The 15,230-nt window shown below is 45.6% G+C and overlaps 2 long non-coding RNA genes across 3 annotated transcripts; one reads left to right on the top strand and one right to left on the bottom strand.

Annotated features, from left to right (window-relative positions):
* Window positions 1-119: 119 nt before the first annotated feature.
* On the top strand, window positions 120-11,009 carry LOC144179010 (uncharacterized). Of its 2 annotated transcripts, none has more exons than XR_013324125.1 (3): window positions 120-420; window positions 1,147-7,567; window positions 7,905-11,009. It is a non-coding gene; the product is annotated as an uncharacterized LOC144179010 (long non-coding RNA). The 2 variants fall into 2 exon arrangements; XR_013324124.1 differs by having other exon boundaries at window positions 1,147-1,266; window positions 7,905-11,001.
* Window positions 11,010-11,202: 193 nt separating this feature from the next.
* Window positions 11,203-14,620, bottom strand: LOC144179011 (uncharacterized). The gene is made up of 2 exons (XR_013324126.1): window positions 14,442-14,620; window positions 11,203-13,768 (listed from the first exon to the last, which is right to left on the bottom strand). It is a non-coding gene; the product is annotated as an uncharacterized LOC144179011 (long non-coding RNA).
* Between the last annotated feature and the right edge of the window lie 610 nt (window positions 14,621-15,230).

The raw sequence follows: 15,230 nt of genomic DNA, 5'->3' as shown, positions 1-15,230 counted from the left end.
AAATTAAAATATGTGTAAGGCACAAAAATGTCACTTTTAGGTAAAAATTATTGATACTTTGTCACAAAACGGCAAAATGTCGTCACGCAGATGACGTGGCGCGGGCGTCAGACCTGCCCTTCAGGAGAGGAATTAACCAACCTTCTGGGCGGGTGAGGAGCATCGCTAGGCGGATGTGACGTCACGTTTGCTCGCAGCGTTCCCGCGCGGTATGTTTACATTTTTCCGAGTGCTGCCTACACGGCGTACGTGCCGTAGCGATTCAAGTAGTCGCGTTCGACTTATGCGGTCGACGCAAGAATTCATAAACTGGCGATGGTTGTCGCCCTGTCAGTCGTCGTTCAACAGCTCCAGCGTCTTCTGGCACTACAGCTTTGCAGTTATCTGTGGGCGTTCAACTGTCCACCATCGGCCGACCAGGTGAGTGTTTTTTGGCGGGTTTGCAATCAGTTCGCATATCTCCTACTGCAAAGCTTGCTTTCTGCTCGCGGCAGTTATATTAGCGACGTTTACGAAATTCTTAACGGCGCGTTCTCCCCGTCTTGCATTATTGTCGCTGTTTATGCTGCTCGTTCGCGTCTGTCGGCGATCGCGAGCTGTTGACGGTTTGTTGCACGGCGCGGAAACTCGCTCGCATTGCAAACCCGTCTCGCCCATGACGTTTCATTGTCTCTTTAATGTGGCGTCATTAACATCACTTGTTTTCCTCGACGCTTTTTCTAGACAACGTGCCTTGTGCTAACCGATCTTAATATTGTAACGAAAATGAACTTGCAGTACGATCTGTTGGTGAAGTTAGGAGCGTGACAGGACGCTGTTGGCAAGGTTTTCGTGTGTGCGTGTGGTTCGTGAGGGCGTTGTAACACGCTACTTTAGCCTGTTGCACTCGTTGCTGCATCCAGCACTTCTGCTGTCAGGAGTGCCTGCCAAGGAATGCTTACGTCGTTATGTGTTTTCATCTCATCAATCGGCGTTCAATAACCGATGGAAATTCAACGGGAACGACCCGGATAACGCAGGGCGGGCAAGAGCACTGCTTGTGTGGTCTTCGCTTTCGTTTGCCCTTTTTTTAGTCATCCTAGATTGTTTATTTACTGCTGCCTCAACGGTGCTTCATTCCTCATGTTCCATTTATTTCTCTTGCAGCATCTCCTGACTGCAGTCACGGTGCCCCTAGCCTGCCTGCAGCACCCATCCTGCCATTCTAGTGCAGGCCACTTGTCACAACCAAACGGGTTCCCGACTTTTGCTGGCTTCTATTTGATGGTATACTTTAGATCCACCAGTGCGTTCTCACTCCGTGTACATTTCAAGCGAGGGTTTACAGTAACACGGTAGTTGATAGCCATGAAGACAGCAGCGTGTGTACTAAAAATCAAGTTTAGTTATTTATGCCAATGTCAAAAAACCAACCTGGTCTATGCATCCATTCCAGCCTGACATTTTCAAATACAAGTCTTTCAGTAGCTAGTGAAACAATGAAGAGGTAGGGATAGCTCATGCACTGCTTAATTACTACCTTCATTTTTTTACTGTTGAAAATTTATGGATGATGCTATATGTACCACCTAGTGAAGTCCCACCAGAAATTGTTATATGCACTACCGATATAGCACAATCTATGAGGTGGGCTGGCGTGACCTTCGTGCAAACAGCACCGTACGTGGTTTCCGTCACGACAAAGTTTGCACTGTAGTCTTGGGCGTGTAATGGGTTATGGCTGACCGCAGGGCCGTTTACAGTGCTTTCCAGCTTCCAGTGGAGGCAGGAACATAAATTACGTCGTCGGCCAGGGCACAGTACATGGTGTTTAGTCAACACCATAGATATGCCGTGCCTCGGATGGCCGCGTCATATATATATATATTTTTTAACTTTACTTTTGAGTTTTGTGTAAGCAAGGATGTACCTAGTGCCCCTATGCTGTCTATCGTTGGTTTTTGTAAACACTAAGTAATATCGCACGGTAGCTTTATTCATCGTAATGAGATTTCTCAGGTGCCAGATTGCTCAGATCTCACATGGTTTCCTATGGCTGCAGGGATGTACAATGTCTTGGGTTCGATTCTTGGCTGCCGGGGCTGCATTGAATTTATAAAGCCGAAAAAAATAACCTTCTGTACACAATGTCTTGGTTTACGCTAAAGATCCTTGAGCGAGAGGTCTACCACACTGCCCTGTGCCTCATAGTGCGAAGTGACCTCAGTTTACTCGATTATGATGCAATTACTTAATGCCTTCTCATGTAAACTCTTGAGTGCAAACGGGAGAAGGTGCACCTACCTCGCCTTGAGCTGTTAGACTAAGTTGCCTTTTTCGCACGACATCTAAGCTGTGTGAGAAAGCCATACAGGGCTAAGAATGTTGTAAGAAATGCCTCTTACGTGAGGCAGCTCATACATAATGTTTAAAAAAAGCGTGTCACATTATTTTGCAGTAAGCTCTTTAAATGTTTTACACCCCTCCTACCGCCCTGCTTTTATTGTTAATAAAGGCACTTTGCATATGTAGACACAGGAAAATGAAGCAGAAAGACATAGATATTTTTTTCAGCTGCACAGTGTCGCAGGCTATGCAACTGACGCAATGCTGTTTGTTCATCACGGTTTGCACTGTGCTTTGAAACAGTTTGTTACCAAGGTCCAAAGATTCACTTGGCTATTTCATGTCAGGAATGATACAAAGGGATCATCTGTGGAAGCAATGCCCATCTTATTCTTGTCCTTTTGTAATTTATGAGAGCTGCTGCAGCCAAGCATTCTATGGTATATTTATGAACTAGAAAATACATGGAAAAGGCAGTCTCTAAGCTGGAGGGAAACTATCGAGTAGCATATGCATTTAGTTTAAATAGTCGCATGTTGCCCAACTGCTGGGCAACCGCATTAAGTTTATGCCGTGCTTGTGATTTGCTCAAGTATGTGAACTAGTCTTAGGCATTTACGTGTTGATAAAAGAATTCCGTGCTATCTTCATTCATTCACTGCAACTCGTTTGTGCTCATGGGGAGCATTCGGAGTGAGAGGCTTAGCATGATAAAAATCAGAATACGCTTTACTCAGTTGGACTCAAGATATACCTGATCAGGACACGTCTACTCCTGAATGCTTAGATACCTGATCACATAAAAATTGGCCAACTTAACAAGCTGCAGGAAAAGAAGCAGCCCCATTCCTTCACCATAAAATAAAAAGAAGACAAGAAGAAACTATTTTACATTTGCAAAAGGTCCAGGCGAGGCTGTTGTTTCTTACGCTTTCAAGAATACATTAATACTGTTGTTGTTTTACAATATAAAGTGAATTTTCCTTACACTACTTCCTCGACTTCAGTTGTTTTCCTTTCTGGGTGACCTATGAGACCAAAGGTGCAATGTAATTAACAGTATGGTCATGTTGGTTGTAAACATGATAGAAAAGGAGCACAAAAATATGCATGGCAAAACCCAGGACTTTTGTTGTGTTGTTTTTCATTTATAGTTAATTTTGTTTTGTCCTATGGCACAATGCAATTCTCGAAACCAGCTTTCCTCAGAAACCTATTGAGCACAATTTTTCATACTAGGCAACATTACATGCAATGGCTGCACAGCACTTTCTGCCTGAATATAAATGTGGCTAAAAAATGTCTTAGTTATTTTGAAGCAGGCAGTTTTCATTGCCAGTCAGACAAAATGGGGCCAGATGCCATCTGTGCAAAACCGCATGTGACCGCACCATGGGAGGAGGAGGACAAACATTTTATTGAGCCTTTAAAGGCCCCTTAGGGGACGTGGTGACCGGCGTATCGGTGTCCGCAGCAGCCCTCGCCGTCACCACCCGCTGGGTAGACAGGTCGAAGCTGCCCAGTGCCTCAGCCCAGTGCCCACCGTCTGCTAAGAGAGGATAGGGGTTGTGGGGACAGTTCCAAAGAAGATGGTCCAGTGTTTCCACTGCTCCACAGGCCGTGCAGTTGGTGGAGGGGTAGACGGAAGGATAAATACGGTGCAGGTGGTAGCGACATGGGAGGGTATGGGTTTGCACCAGTCGCCATAGCCGTTCTTCCCTGTTGGATAAATCCGGGTGTGTGGGGGGGAGCTGGCGGCGTGAGAGGCGGTAATGTGCCGTAATGTCTTGGAAGGTCAAGAGACTGTCCCAAGCTGATAGGGCTCCGTGAAAGGGTTCGAGGCTAGGGCCTGCTTGGACGGTATGCTCTCGAGCGGCCCTATGTGCTGCCTCATTTCCCCCCACGCCCATGTGGGCCGGAGTCCAGATCAGCGTTATTTGTATGGTAGGAGGATTTTTGAGGAGAATTTTGAGCGCCAGGGGCGAGATCATGCCTCTGGCGTAATTTCGAATGGCCGTTTTCGAATCCGAGATGATAGTGATAGGGGGCGGCCTATGTGTAAGGGCTAGCGCGATAGGTGACCGGTAAAAAGTGCAAAGGCTCATGGGTACGTTGTCTGCTCCAGCCACTTTAGGTTCGAGATCTCGCCTGGCCTCCCGTACGCCAGCGGCTTTCACGCGCGTGTGTGCGTGTTGTTTATTTGTCACAGAGTGCTAACCTTTCAGAGAAGCCCCTAGTAGAATTCATTGTTATTACACATTGAATGTGCGATGCATGAGCGGTTTTTTTTTTCAGTGGAAACAGATAAACAACAAGCACAAGCGCGCGTGAAAGCCGTCGGCATATGGGAGGCCAGGAGAGCTCTCGAACCGGAAGTAACAGAACTCCGCGGGAGCTGACAATGCACCCATGAGCATTTGCACTTTTTACCGATCACCTATTGCCGCCTCTTCCGCCTCAGCGGTCAGTTGGTGCGGTCTGTTAGGGATTTAAGAGGAGGAGTGTTGGGATGGTTGATTACTACTGTGACAGCGTATGCATCCTGCCATCGATAGCAAGCTGCGTCCACGTAAACCGTAGTGGGGTGGACGGGGTATTTCTCTGTAAGTGCTTGTGCTCGTAGTTCCCTAGGTTGCTTGTTGAAAACAGGGTGATATTGCCCGGTAAAGGGTGGATAGTGAGGGAGCCATGAATGTCGGCTGGTGCCGGGAGCCTGTCATCACAGAGGATAGGGGCTTTAAGGTTAAGAGTAACAAGGAGAGTGTGACCGGTGGGGGTGGATGAGAGCCTGTTTAGCTGACCGATAAGGTGGGCTTCAATGAGTTCCTCCGCAGTATTGTAAATGCCGAGTTTCTCGAGTCTGGCAGTGGTAGTGCTCTGAGGGATTTGTAGCGCCGTTTTTTAGGTCTTTCGAATGAGGCAGTTGACTTTAGAGAGTTCGGTACGCGAGGGCAAGAGATACGGGAGGGAGTAAGTGAGAAGGCAGAGCCCAAACGCTCCGTTTCTTTGAGCCCCTTGTTGCAGGCAGCAATCCTGCGGATGAGGGCGATCGTCTGATTCACCTGAGAATTCAGCTGTGCTAGGTACTTAATGTTTGCGAAATTGCGCTGTATGCAGAGCCCAAGTATTTTCAGGACTTCCACTTGGTGAACATCCCTACCATCAATGCGGACCTCAATGGTGGGTGTGTGGGCCGGGTTGCCGGTTGATTTGGCGGGGTGGATTAAAAGCTCAGATTTTTCAGGTGAGCATCCAAGCCCAACTTGCGTGGCGGCGGTAACTAAGTCAGCTCCCTGTTAGAGAACCTCCTCGATTTGAAAGTCGCTGCCTCTGGTGGTCCACAGCGTAATATTATCGGCGTATATGCTGTGGAGTAAGCGAGGGATCGCGGCGAGCTTACTGGGAAGGTGGATTAGGGCAATGTTAAATAGGAGTGGGGATAATACTGCACCTTGAGGCGTGCCAATGGTTGGGAAATGGATAGTGTCGGATTGTAGGTCACCGAGCTGAATAACAGCCGTGCGATTCGAAAGGAAGTTACGGATATAGTTGTATGTGCGGCGACACGGAGTGAAAGTGGCAACGTTACACAAAATAGTCTGGTGTGATACGCGATCAAAGCTTTCTAAAGATCAAGTGCCAAAATAGCTCAATTATCTACCTTTTTTTTTTTTTTTTTTTACAAGTACCCTCAGGGCCGAAGCATTATAGAGGGGAACCTTTGAAGGGGCAGCGATAATTCTGTGTTTTAATTGCAGGAGTACATCTTCGGTTTCCGCACCATGGGAAGTGTTGTCCAGGTTTTTGCAAATCGCTTGTTAGCCGTACGGGAACCGCAGCACGTGTAGTGACTGCCATAATCTTTGTCTCAGCCTTATAAATTGACGTGAACCTTTTTCCTCCTTACTTAAAACAGATTTCCTTTTTTGTTGCTTGATCCTGTTTACAGCAAGCCCTTTTTTGTAGAGAAAAGGAACTGCCACCTGAAGAAAACCACCTCTGCTTCAAAAATGCACTGATCAAGATTAGTATCATACTACAATGAGAACATATAAATGTTAAAATGTAAAAAATTAGCCATATACACAAATAACTAATGAAGTGTGCCGCTGCACAAATTGGTTTTCAATACATAAACAAAGGAGTGCTTCAAAGAGAAAGGACAAGAAAAAGGGCAGGGGTGTTTTCTGGTCTGCTTCACTACAACCTAAAATGATGCTTTGGCTCTCGGTAAGATTAAGTACACTATTTATATGGTACTAGGAAGTGTCCAAGCAGCATTTCTGACTCGCCCCGTCTTTCTACGAGCATTACTGACAGTTTCTCTCTTGTTGATCGAAGAAAAAAGTGAAACGTGCTGAAAGCATCAAATCTGCATTCGCACCGTTCAGTTGCATGGTCTGGCTCATTAACAAGGAACCACACGACAAACAGACGTGCTCACACGTCAGCTCAGAGTTGCGTATCGAGAAATTCTGGGCGAGCTAGAGAAGCTTGCCAGGTCTTGCACTTAAACATCAGTAAAGCATGCATTATGCGACAAACCAACGACGACAGAAATAGCTACCTTCATACTGGGCAAGTGTTCGAACCACTGTGGCGTGTTAACGCCGCGATCAGAAAGTTGCCACGCCAGTTTGACAGCCCTGGCGCGAATCGTGTGTGTCAGTCCGGCCCACAATTGAAGACTTCCGCGTTATTACTGTGATTTGTGGCAGCCAGATTGGTGGGATCGACCCATGGATGATGGGTCAGAAGCAGTGACAAGCAGCCATTTTGACCCTCCGAACGCTTGAAAGTACGTGTAAACATATAAAAAAGTGTTGCTGACTGCAGCTAGATAATGCTATATCGGTGGTGGGTATAGCACTTCATAGGTTGTATTCACTGGTGTGGCCCACAAGTGGGCGACCCTGTGTGTGCGCCGCCATGTATGTGCCGCAGCGTCTGTGATACGTCGGACTCCATGAGATTGCGGTAATGGACCTTTTTCTATTAGCAATCTGCACATGCGCGGGCTGGTAATCCGCCATTCTGGACAGTCGTCTCGGGCAAAACAAACAAAAGGGTGCCCCCTCCACTTGTTGCTAGGGTAGCAGCTATGCTTTCTAGTGATGCACGTTTTTATTTCTTCTTTTTCGACAGCATGTGGTGAGTTGTGCGTGCACACAAAGGATTTCAAAGGAAAGGGGTGAAGACTTGAGGTTGACCACGGTACGAGCACATGGCTACCAGCAAGGGGGTGAGCGGTGCAAGCATGGCACAACTCGGGAGATGGCATCACGTGCACTGGCTTCATTTAATATAAATATAGAATATAACTATAAATTGGCGTGTCACTGTTGGCGTGTCATTGGCGTATCAGCTGAATCACTGTTCCAGAGGAGGCTGGAACAACTGCGCTATTGGCTCCGCTTGTTCCCAGGCTTGGGTTGCGACATCAGTGTCCTGACAGCACCACACCTAGCTTGCTCATCCCAGAGCTTGCAGTCTCCTCCTGATACATTTTTCTTGCTCTTTGCTCCGCCTCCTTTCCATCTTGAGGTTCGTGCTTAAATACTCTCATCATGTCTTTGCAGCACCTGCTGACTGGGCTCTAGCCTGTGCCTGCTGGTGAAGAGAAGTTTGCTGTGAGACGAGGGTCTTGACGAGCACGTAACTCCTGTTGTTAAAGTGAAGCCTTCAGGACCTCACTGATTGCATTTAATGTGGCTACATAATGCACTGCAGGAAAGCTAACTTTACACAGTGATTTTCACAAAGCGATGAGGATGATAAGCAAAAGCACATGCACCTCAAGAAAAAACGCTTTCCATGGTCATAATGGAACCAGTGTCCCTTGCATTATGAAACCATTGTCTGTCAGACTGCGCCCTTCTGATACGGTCGAAGCAGTTTAGATTTTGGACTTTGACTCAAGTCGCAAGAGAGAGAGCGAGAATACACTTTAATTAAATGCGCAAAATGCTTCAGAGAGGTGTCCTCATTCCAGGATGCCTTGAGCTCAAGCCGCGTTGACAGTCCTTTTGATCAGGCGCAGCTGACCTTCGAGGCCGGAGCTGGCCAGAAAGCTTCGAGTTAGAAAGGAACATCAGTTTTTGATCAAAAACTTTATTTTTACAGTTATGATGATAAGAATCGGGGGATGCATGTGGTTTTTCATTGAAACTGTAGATATGAAATTTGTTTCTGTGTAATACGACTCTATTCACATTTATTTGGATTTTTATGTTTGATTTTACGACAGCCTTTATAAAAAAACTGCTGGAGGGGCGCAGCTGAATAAAGTACCAGTTAACTGTGCACAAGTCAAGGAGTGCAATAATACTAGCATTATCATTCTATCTGGTCTGTAGCAGAAGTTACAGCCATGTGAAGTTTGGGCCTAGAAAATGGGAACCAGGAAAACTGGTATTGCCGTCCAGGCCCAAACTTCAAACAGCTGTCACTTCTGCTACAGACCATATATAATGATAATGTTAGTCTTATGGCAGTCAGTCCTTGATTTGTGCACAGTTCACTGGTACCTTGTTCAGCTGCATCCCTCAAGCAGTTTTTTTTACAAAGGCTGTCAAAAAATCAAACATAAAAGCCAAATAAAGTTTAATGTAGTTGTTTTACACAGAAACAAACTTCATATCTACAATTTCAATGAAAAACCACATGCATCACCCAATTTTTATCGACCTAACTGTAAAAACCGTTTTTTTTTTTTTTTTTTAAGACCAGGTGCCCACTTAGAAAAAAAAGAATTTGAGTTTTTTGGTAGACAGCCCGGTAAAAGACCTCCCAAAAGCAAAGATTGTGCTGTGTTTCCACCATACTACTCTAGGGTGCTGGTGGCAACTGCCCTGGATGAACTGCTTTTAAACTTTATTTCAGGAAATGAGTGAAGATCAATCCCCTTTTACGGTGAGGTGCTACATGAATGGTTCATTTTTAGCCACTAGATTCAAATGCCATGTCTTCATCCTCTCTCTAAGGGGTTTCGGCACCTCCCCTTAAGGGTGATTGACCTTGACTTGTGACAGCCACGCAGAACTTTTTTCATTTGTAACATCATGGCAATTCGCAGTCCCACATCCAGTTTGTTTCCTCCTACTGTGTACTGTGGAGTACAGACTACTGGGTGGTAGTAGTGTCGCCAGCAAGCAGTCCTCTAGCTCCCACGTTGCTGTTCATCTATACCATCCAGCCACACGCCTGGTTGATAAGAAAGTACAGTGGCTACTAAGACTCCCAACCCTTAATTTTGTCCATTTGCCGTATTCTTCGTCTCTGTTCAGCTGCGTGGGAAGGTTCAGCCGCAGCTGCTGTGCTCTTCTATTGCTCAGTCTCCTATCCAGAGAGTTCCTCTCCGCAGTTATGTGCAAATCTGTGGTTGTCAGTTTCATCATTGCTCTCTGTTACTTGTTCTGCCACGGGTTCATTAGTTGCTGTAATTAATTGCAAGGAAAAAAAACGTGCACGCTTTTGTCTTACGACAATAATGGCTTTTTTTTTTAACGTTTCTTGAACTGTTAAAAAAAAACACCCGGAGGCCTCTTGCTAGTGCATCAGACCCCCTTAGAAGTAGCGATTAGTTAAAGTTCACGACGGGTATGGGTGGGAAATAGCAAGGGAAAAATAGTGGGTCGGTATATGAAATGCAGGAGTGTGTCCCACACTGCCTCCGTTAAATTAGGTCGGTAGGAGGGACGCAAGAGATCATTTAAGGAATTTGGTTGTAAGTTAGTGGGAAGGGTGTCTAGGAGAAATTGTCTTTCAGTTTAACTCAGTTTTCTCGCGAGGGATTTCTTGCTAGATTGTCATCTGAGCTTGGACGTTGCCTGTTTCAGCTATCACTTACTTGCATGCTGTTTGGACTTTTGATTGCAGTGGCTTTGAAACTTCGCCGCTTGATTTTGCTTGACGAAAGCTTCGCATTCAAACTGTCATCGTCATTAGAATGTGAGGTGCACCATTTTTGTCTAATTTTGCATCTCGATGCACCGCTATCCAGATTTAAACTACTTCGACCATGTTGCGATGGTGTCACGGAATAGATGTTGGTTTCACACCGCGAGGGTCCTGATTTGTTTCTGACTGCAGGAAGCGTTTTTTTTTTCTGCACTTCTTTACCCACGATCATTATCATTGTCAGAGAAAGTTGGCTTTTCTGTAATGCCTTTTTGGCATGGCATATTCCACTGGTGAGCACTTTTGGTCTAGTGAGTAGCAATCTGCACGTATTTGTAACCATACAATACTGAGTTAGCACCCTTCGATCCTTCCTGTCTTGTGCCAGCAGTCTCGTCATCCAACACATGAAAGTGCCCTCGACTTTTGCCCGCACTTTTCACTTATGCCTGACCCAATAACTTTTGTTGATTTCCAGTGTTGCGTATGTCACATTTTCATTCAGGGTCACCTTGGGGCAGATAAGCGCCTGCTTGTATTTTTATCAAGTGGTTTTAGCCACGGCGCATACTTCGCACTCTTGTGTGAGCAGCATTATGGTGCCTTGTTGCTTGTCCAGCAAGTGATGTGATGCCATGTCAATAAACATTCTTCAGTGTTTGTGATGACTTTGGTGTTTTCTTGGCTTCACTTTCATATAGTGAGAGTTGCTATCCATCAAGAAGCATACACTTACAAATGCTAGGTATTATTTTTTTTCTTAGGAAGACATTTACAAAGTTTCGTTGGCAACACAGCATAACATCAAAACAAATAAAACCAACTAAAATGGCAAATGTGGCATATTTTTAAAATTAATAAACTGGAAAAACAACACAGCACGAGAGAGAGAGCACGAAAAGTGACAGCACTGCCTGTTGGTACCATTCTGTTTTCGTGCTAAATATTTTCAAATAAATAAATACGCAAGAAATGCAGTTGAAGTAGGGTAACTTTTTATTTGAGCTTGTCTCTTGGACATACAAGTACATTTCTTGAATCGATTGCTGGATGCAATTTTCGATATTGGGCAAGCACTGGATTCTCGAATGGACACAACAGACGTTTGTTCAATTCTTATTTGCAATTGCATTGTGCAGTTTAACCCGTACAAAACATTTCGCCAAAGTCCAAAGCATTGGTTTAGGTAGAACAAAAAAAATGCCTGTGTGCCAAGATTTCGAAGCATGTCAAAGATTTATAGGTGGCCTGACTTTACCTATAGCCCTACACTGCAGTTACCCTTCATAGTTGGCCCAAGTTATGCTGAGCTTTTCCTCGTGAAACCTAAAAAGTTGAATTTTGATGTTTACAGCTACGCTGTGCAATGTATAAGCCTAGCATAATTTACTCTTCAGTATTTTTACTCTATCCAGGTTTTATGTTTGTTACACCACAATAAAAGTTTGCAGCCAGTGTTGAATTGACGAGCGTCAACCAATTCAGGTTGAAAGCACAAAATGCTCAAACAAATCGCAGTCTTCACATGTGATCAAATACGTAGTTCTTTAACACTAAACAAGGCTACTGCAGAATGCTAGGAGCGTAAAATATACTCGATGAGGTGCAGTTGGCCGGTGTGCAATTTAAGCAGCATTGTTTTAAGACAAACGGGAATTGGTGAAACAGCCATGAGCTTCTGACAGCAGCTATCATCGTTACTGGCCAATTCACCTGAGTGGGGATGGTACGGCTATGTGCTGGCCTAATGAATTGCCAAGAAATTTAAAACTCACTGTATGTCGGGTTGCTTGTACCTGTGGACTTTTTTCAGTTTAAGGTCATAATGCGCTCCCTGGGTCCACCTTTAGTCAGCTAGACCCACTGAGCTATAGTGGTGTCAAGGATGTGGTGCTGGACTTGCACTAGGGATGTCCTGGGTTTGATTCCCATGTGGTTTGAACTCTTCCCAAAGTTTTGAACTCAATCCACTCTTTGCTCTCTTTGCACTGCCGGCCGGTTTAGGAGCTGTTGTGCTAGTACAGACAGCGGATAGTGGCTTCTTAGTCAATGGGCCACTTATTGCTTTCGCGTTGATAAGGTAGAGTTTTCAAGATTGTGTGTTACGGTTGGTTGCACTTGCCACATTTAGGGTGCTTAAATCCGACCATGTGCAAATTGCAGGCCTGTGATAAATGGGTACAGGTGGTTATCTAAATGCATAAAACTGCGCCTACTGTCAAGGCATGCCGTGAATTTGTTGGTGGAATGGACATCTACAAACATGTATTCGCATGATTTTCACTGCAGCATAAAAAATTGAGGTAAAAAAGGTGCATTGTAATAAAAGGTGCATAAAAGGTGCATTGTAATTTTGCAGCTCCAAAGTAGTACACTACATAAGACCAGCACTGCTTCCCCTTGTGGTGCTTTGGACGGCTCACAGCAAAGTCCACTAAGCATCAGAATCAGCTAGTGCTTGATGTAGTTGCTACATCTATTCCCTTTGAAACGCAAGCTGCTGGACACCAGATTTCCCTACACTAATAACATTAGAATTGGGTTAGAAAAGTGAAATGAACTGGAAAGCTGTGGGTGAAAAGTATGATCAACATGACAATTCCAACAGGGACAAGACCACCCTGTTTTGGGAGCTTTACCCCAAAAGACCAAGGCACTTGGCAACGAAAGGAGCCCCAGCTGAAAACAGAGCAAGGCCTCATGGCTTGTGGAGGGTGCTTCTCGTGGTAGAATATAACTGCCTGTCATCATGCGATTTCGACTGCCCAAGAGTCTTCACCACCACTGTGGTGACATTGAAGGAAGGTGACAGGAAAGTGTCCGCAAAGTCGCACATCAAGGCTACTATTCCTGTTGACACTGGACAGATAAGAGCCAAAATTACAACTAAACTAGTTTTCTGCACAAGAAAGAGGTCACTTTCTTGTTTTGCCAAAGCTAATAACATGCCCTTAAATAATCCATGCATGACATATGTTCATCACAGATGGGTTTGGGTGCACCAAATTATTTGTTATACGGAACCTTTTTTCCCCGCACTGAGCAGTGCGAACTCGCAGGAAGCAGTTTTATTTCGTGTAAGGCATTTCTAAGAGCAACGCAATCACTTTGTTCTCTGTCTACTTTACTCATACTATCAATTCGTAAATTTATACCAGCAAATAGAAAACAAACAGAAAGAAGAACACAATTTAGCGCACGAGATATCCCCAGCTGTCCATTGCTTTGACACTCGCTGAAAGATTTGTAATGGTCAAGCTGGCATAGATCTGTAGATCGTTTGGTTTTGTTTTCACTGGCATTTCCAGTACACACGCTGCTGTCTTCATGGTTATCCACTGCTGTGTTAGTGTAAACACTCGCTTTAAATGTATGCAGAGAGAGAACGCAGCAGTGTATCTGAAGTATACCATCAATTATAAGCCAGGCAAGGGCGGGAACCCGTTAGGTCGGGACAAGTGGCCTGCGAACATCAGTTCCCACTAGAATGGCAGGATGAGTGCTGCACGCAGGCTAGGGGCACCGTGACTGCAGTCAGGAGATGCTGCAAGAGAAAAATGAAACGTGAAGAATCAAACAACGTTCACGCAACAGTAAATAATCTACGACGACTGAAAAGAAGGGCAAACGACAGAGAAGACCACACAAGCACTGCCCCTGCCCTGCGTTGTTAAGGGGTCGTTCCGCCTGCATTTGCATCAGTTATAGAACGCTGAGTGGTTCACTATTAAATATGAAAACACATAACGAAGTAACCATCCCTTGGCAGGCACTCCTGGCAAGCAAGAGTACTAGATGCAGGAAAGAGGTGCAAGAGGCCAAAGCAGCGTGTTACAACGCCCTCACGAACCACACGCGCACACGAAAACCTTGCCAACAGCGTTCTGTCACGCTCAGTTCGCACAGCAAGTTCATTTTCGTTACAACATTAAGATAGGTTAGCCCAAGGATAACAAGCGATGTTAATGACGCCACACTGAAGAAGAGACAAAGAAGCGCCACGGGCGAGACGGGTTCCCGCGCCGTGCAACAAACCGCCAACAGCTTGCGATCGCCGACAGACGCGAACAGAGCAGCATAAACAGCAACAATAATGCAAGACGGTGAGAACGCGCCGTTAACAATTTCGTAAACGTCGCTTAACTGCCGCAAGCAGAAAGCACGCTTTACAGTAGGAGATATGCGAACTGATTGCAAACCCGCCAAAAAACACTCACCTGGTCGGCCGATGGTGGACAGTTGAACGCCCACAGATAACTGCAAAGCTGTAGTGCCAGAAGACGCTGGAGCTGTTGAACGACGACTGACAGGGCGACAACCATCGCCAGTTTATGAATTCTTGACTACTTGAATCGCTACGGCACGTACGACGTGCAGGCACAGAACAGGGAGGATTTGTGTAGGCAGCACTCGGAAAAATGTAAACATACCGCGCGGGAACGCTGCGAGCAAACGTGACGTTACATCCGCCTAGCGATGCTCCTCACCCGCCCAAGAGGTTGGTTAATTCCTCTCCTGAAGGGCAGGTGGGCGTCAGCAGCGATGAAAGCCGAAATAAATGCGCGGGGATTATGAACTGCAGAAACCCTGTTCCTGAGCAAGGCGTTTCGCAGGGCTCCGTGATGTCTCTTGTACAGTTCACCGTGGCGATGTTAACTTTTGAATGACAATCGATTGACATAATGGACACTCTTTTCCGCATCTATGCGGACGATGTGACTGCGATCGCTACAGAACGTGAACAGGCAGATCTGTCGGCTTAATTGGAATTAACGTCGCGGTCGAGCTCACTTGTTGGCTTGAATTTGTATCCTACAAAGGCTTCTTAAATGCCAATCACCAATCGTATGTGCCAACGCAGGCTGACACAGGCACCAATATGCCTGTTTTCAAACGGCGAACTCCTTGATGCTGCCCTGTGGCGTTTGCTGGGTTAACTTGCACCCGGGGCCCAGAAAATTTGTCACCCCCTCACATATGCAAAGCAATTATTAATAATAAAACTT

Source organism: Haemaphysalis longicornis, unplaced genomic scaffold, assembly GCF_048455015.1.
Source record: "Haemaphysalis longicornis isolate Haplotype H1 unplaced genomic scaffold, Haemaphysalis longicornis Haplotype H1 scaffold_4, whole genome shotgun sequence".
NCBI classification, from domain to species: Eukaryota; Metazoa; Arthropoda; class Arachnida; order Ixodida; family Ixodidae; genus Haemaphysalis; species Haemaphysalis longicornis.
This window is presented reverse-complemented; position numbering and strand designations above follow the sequence as displayed.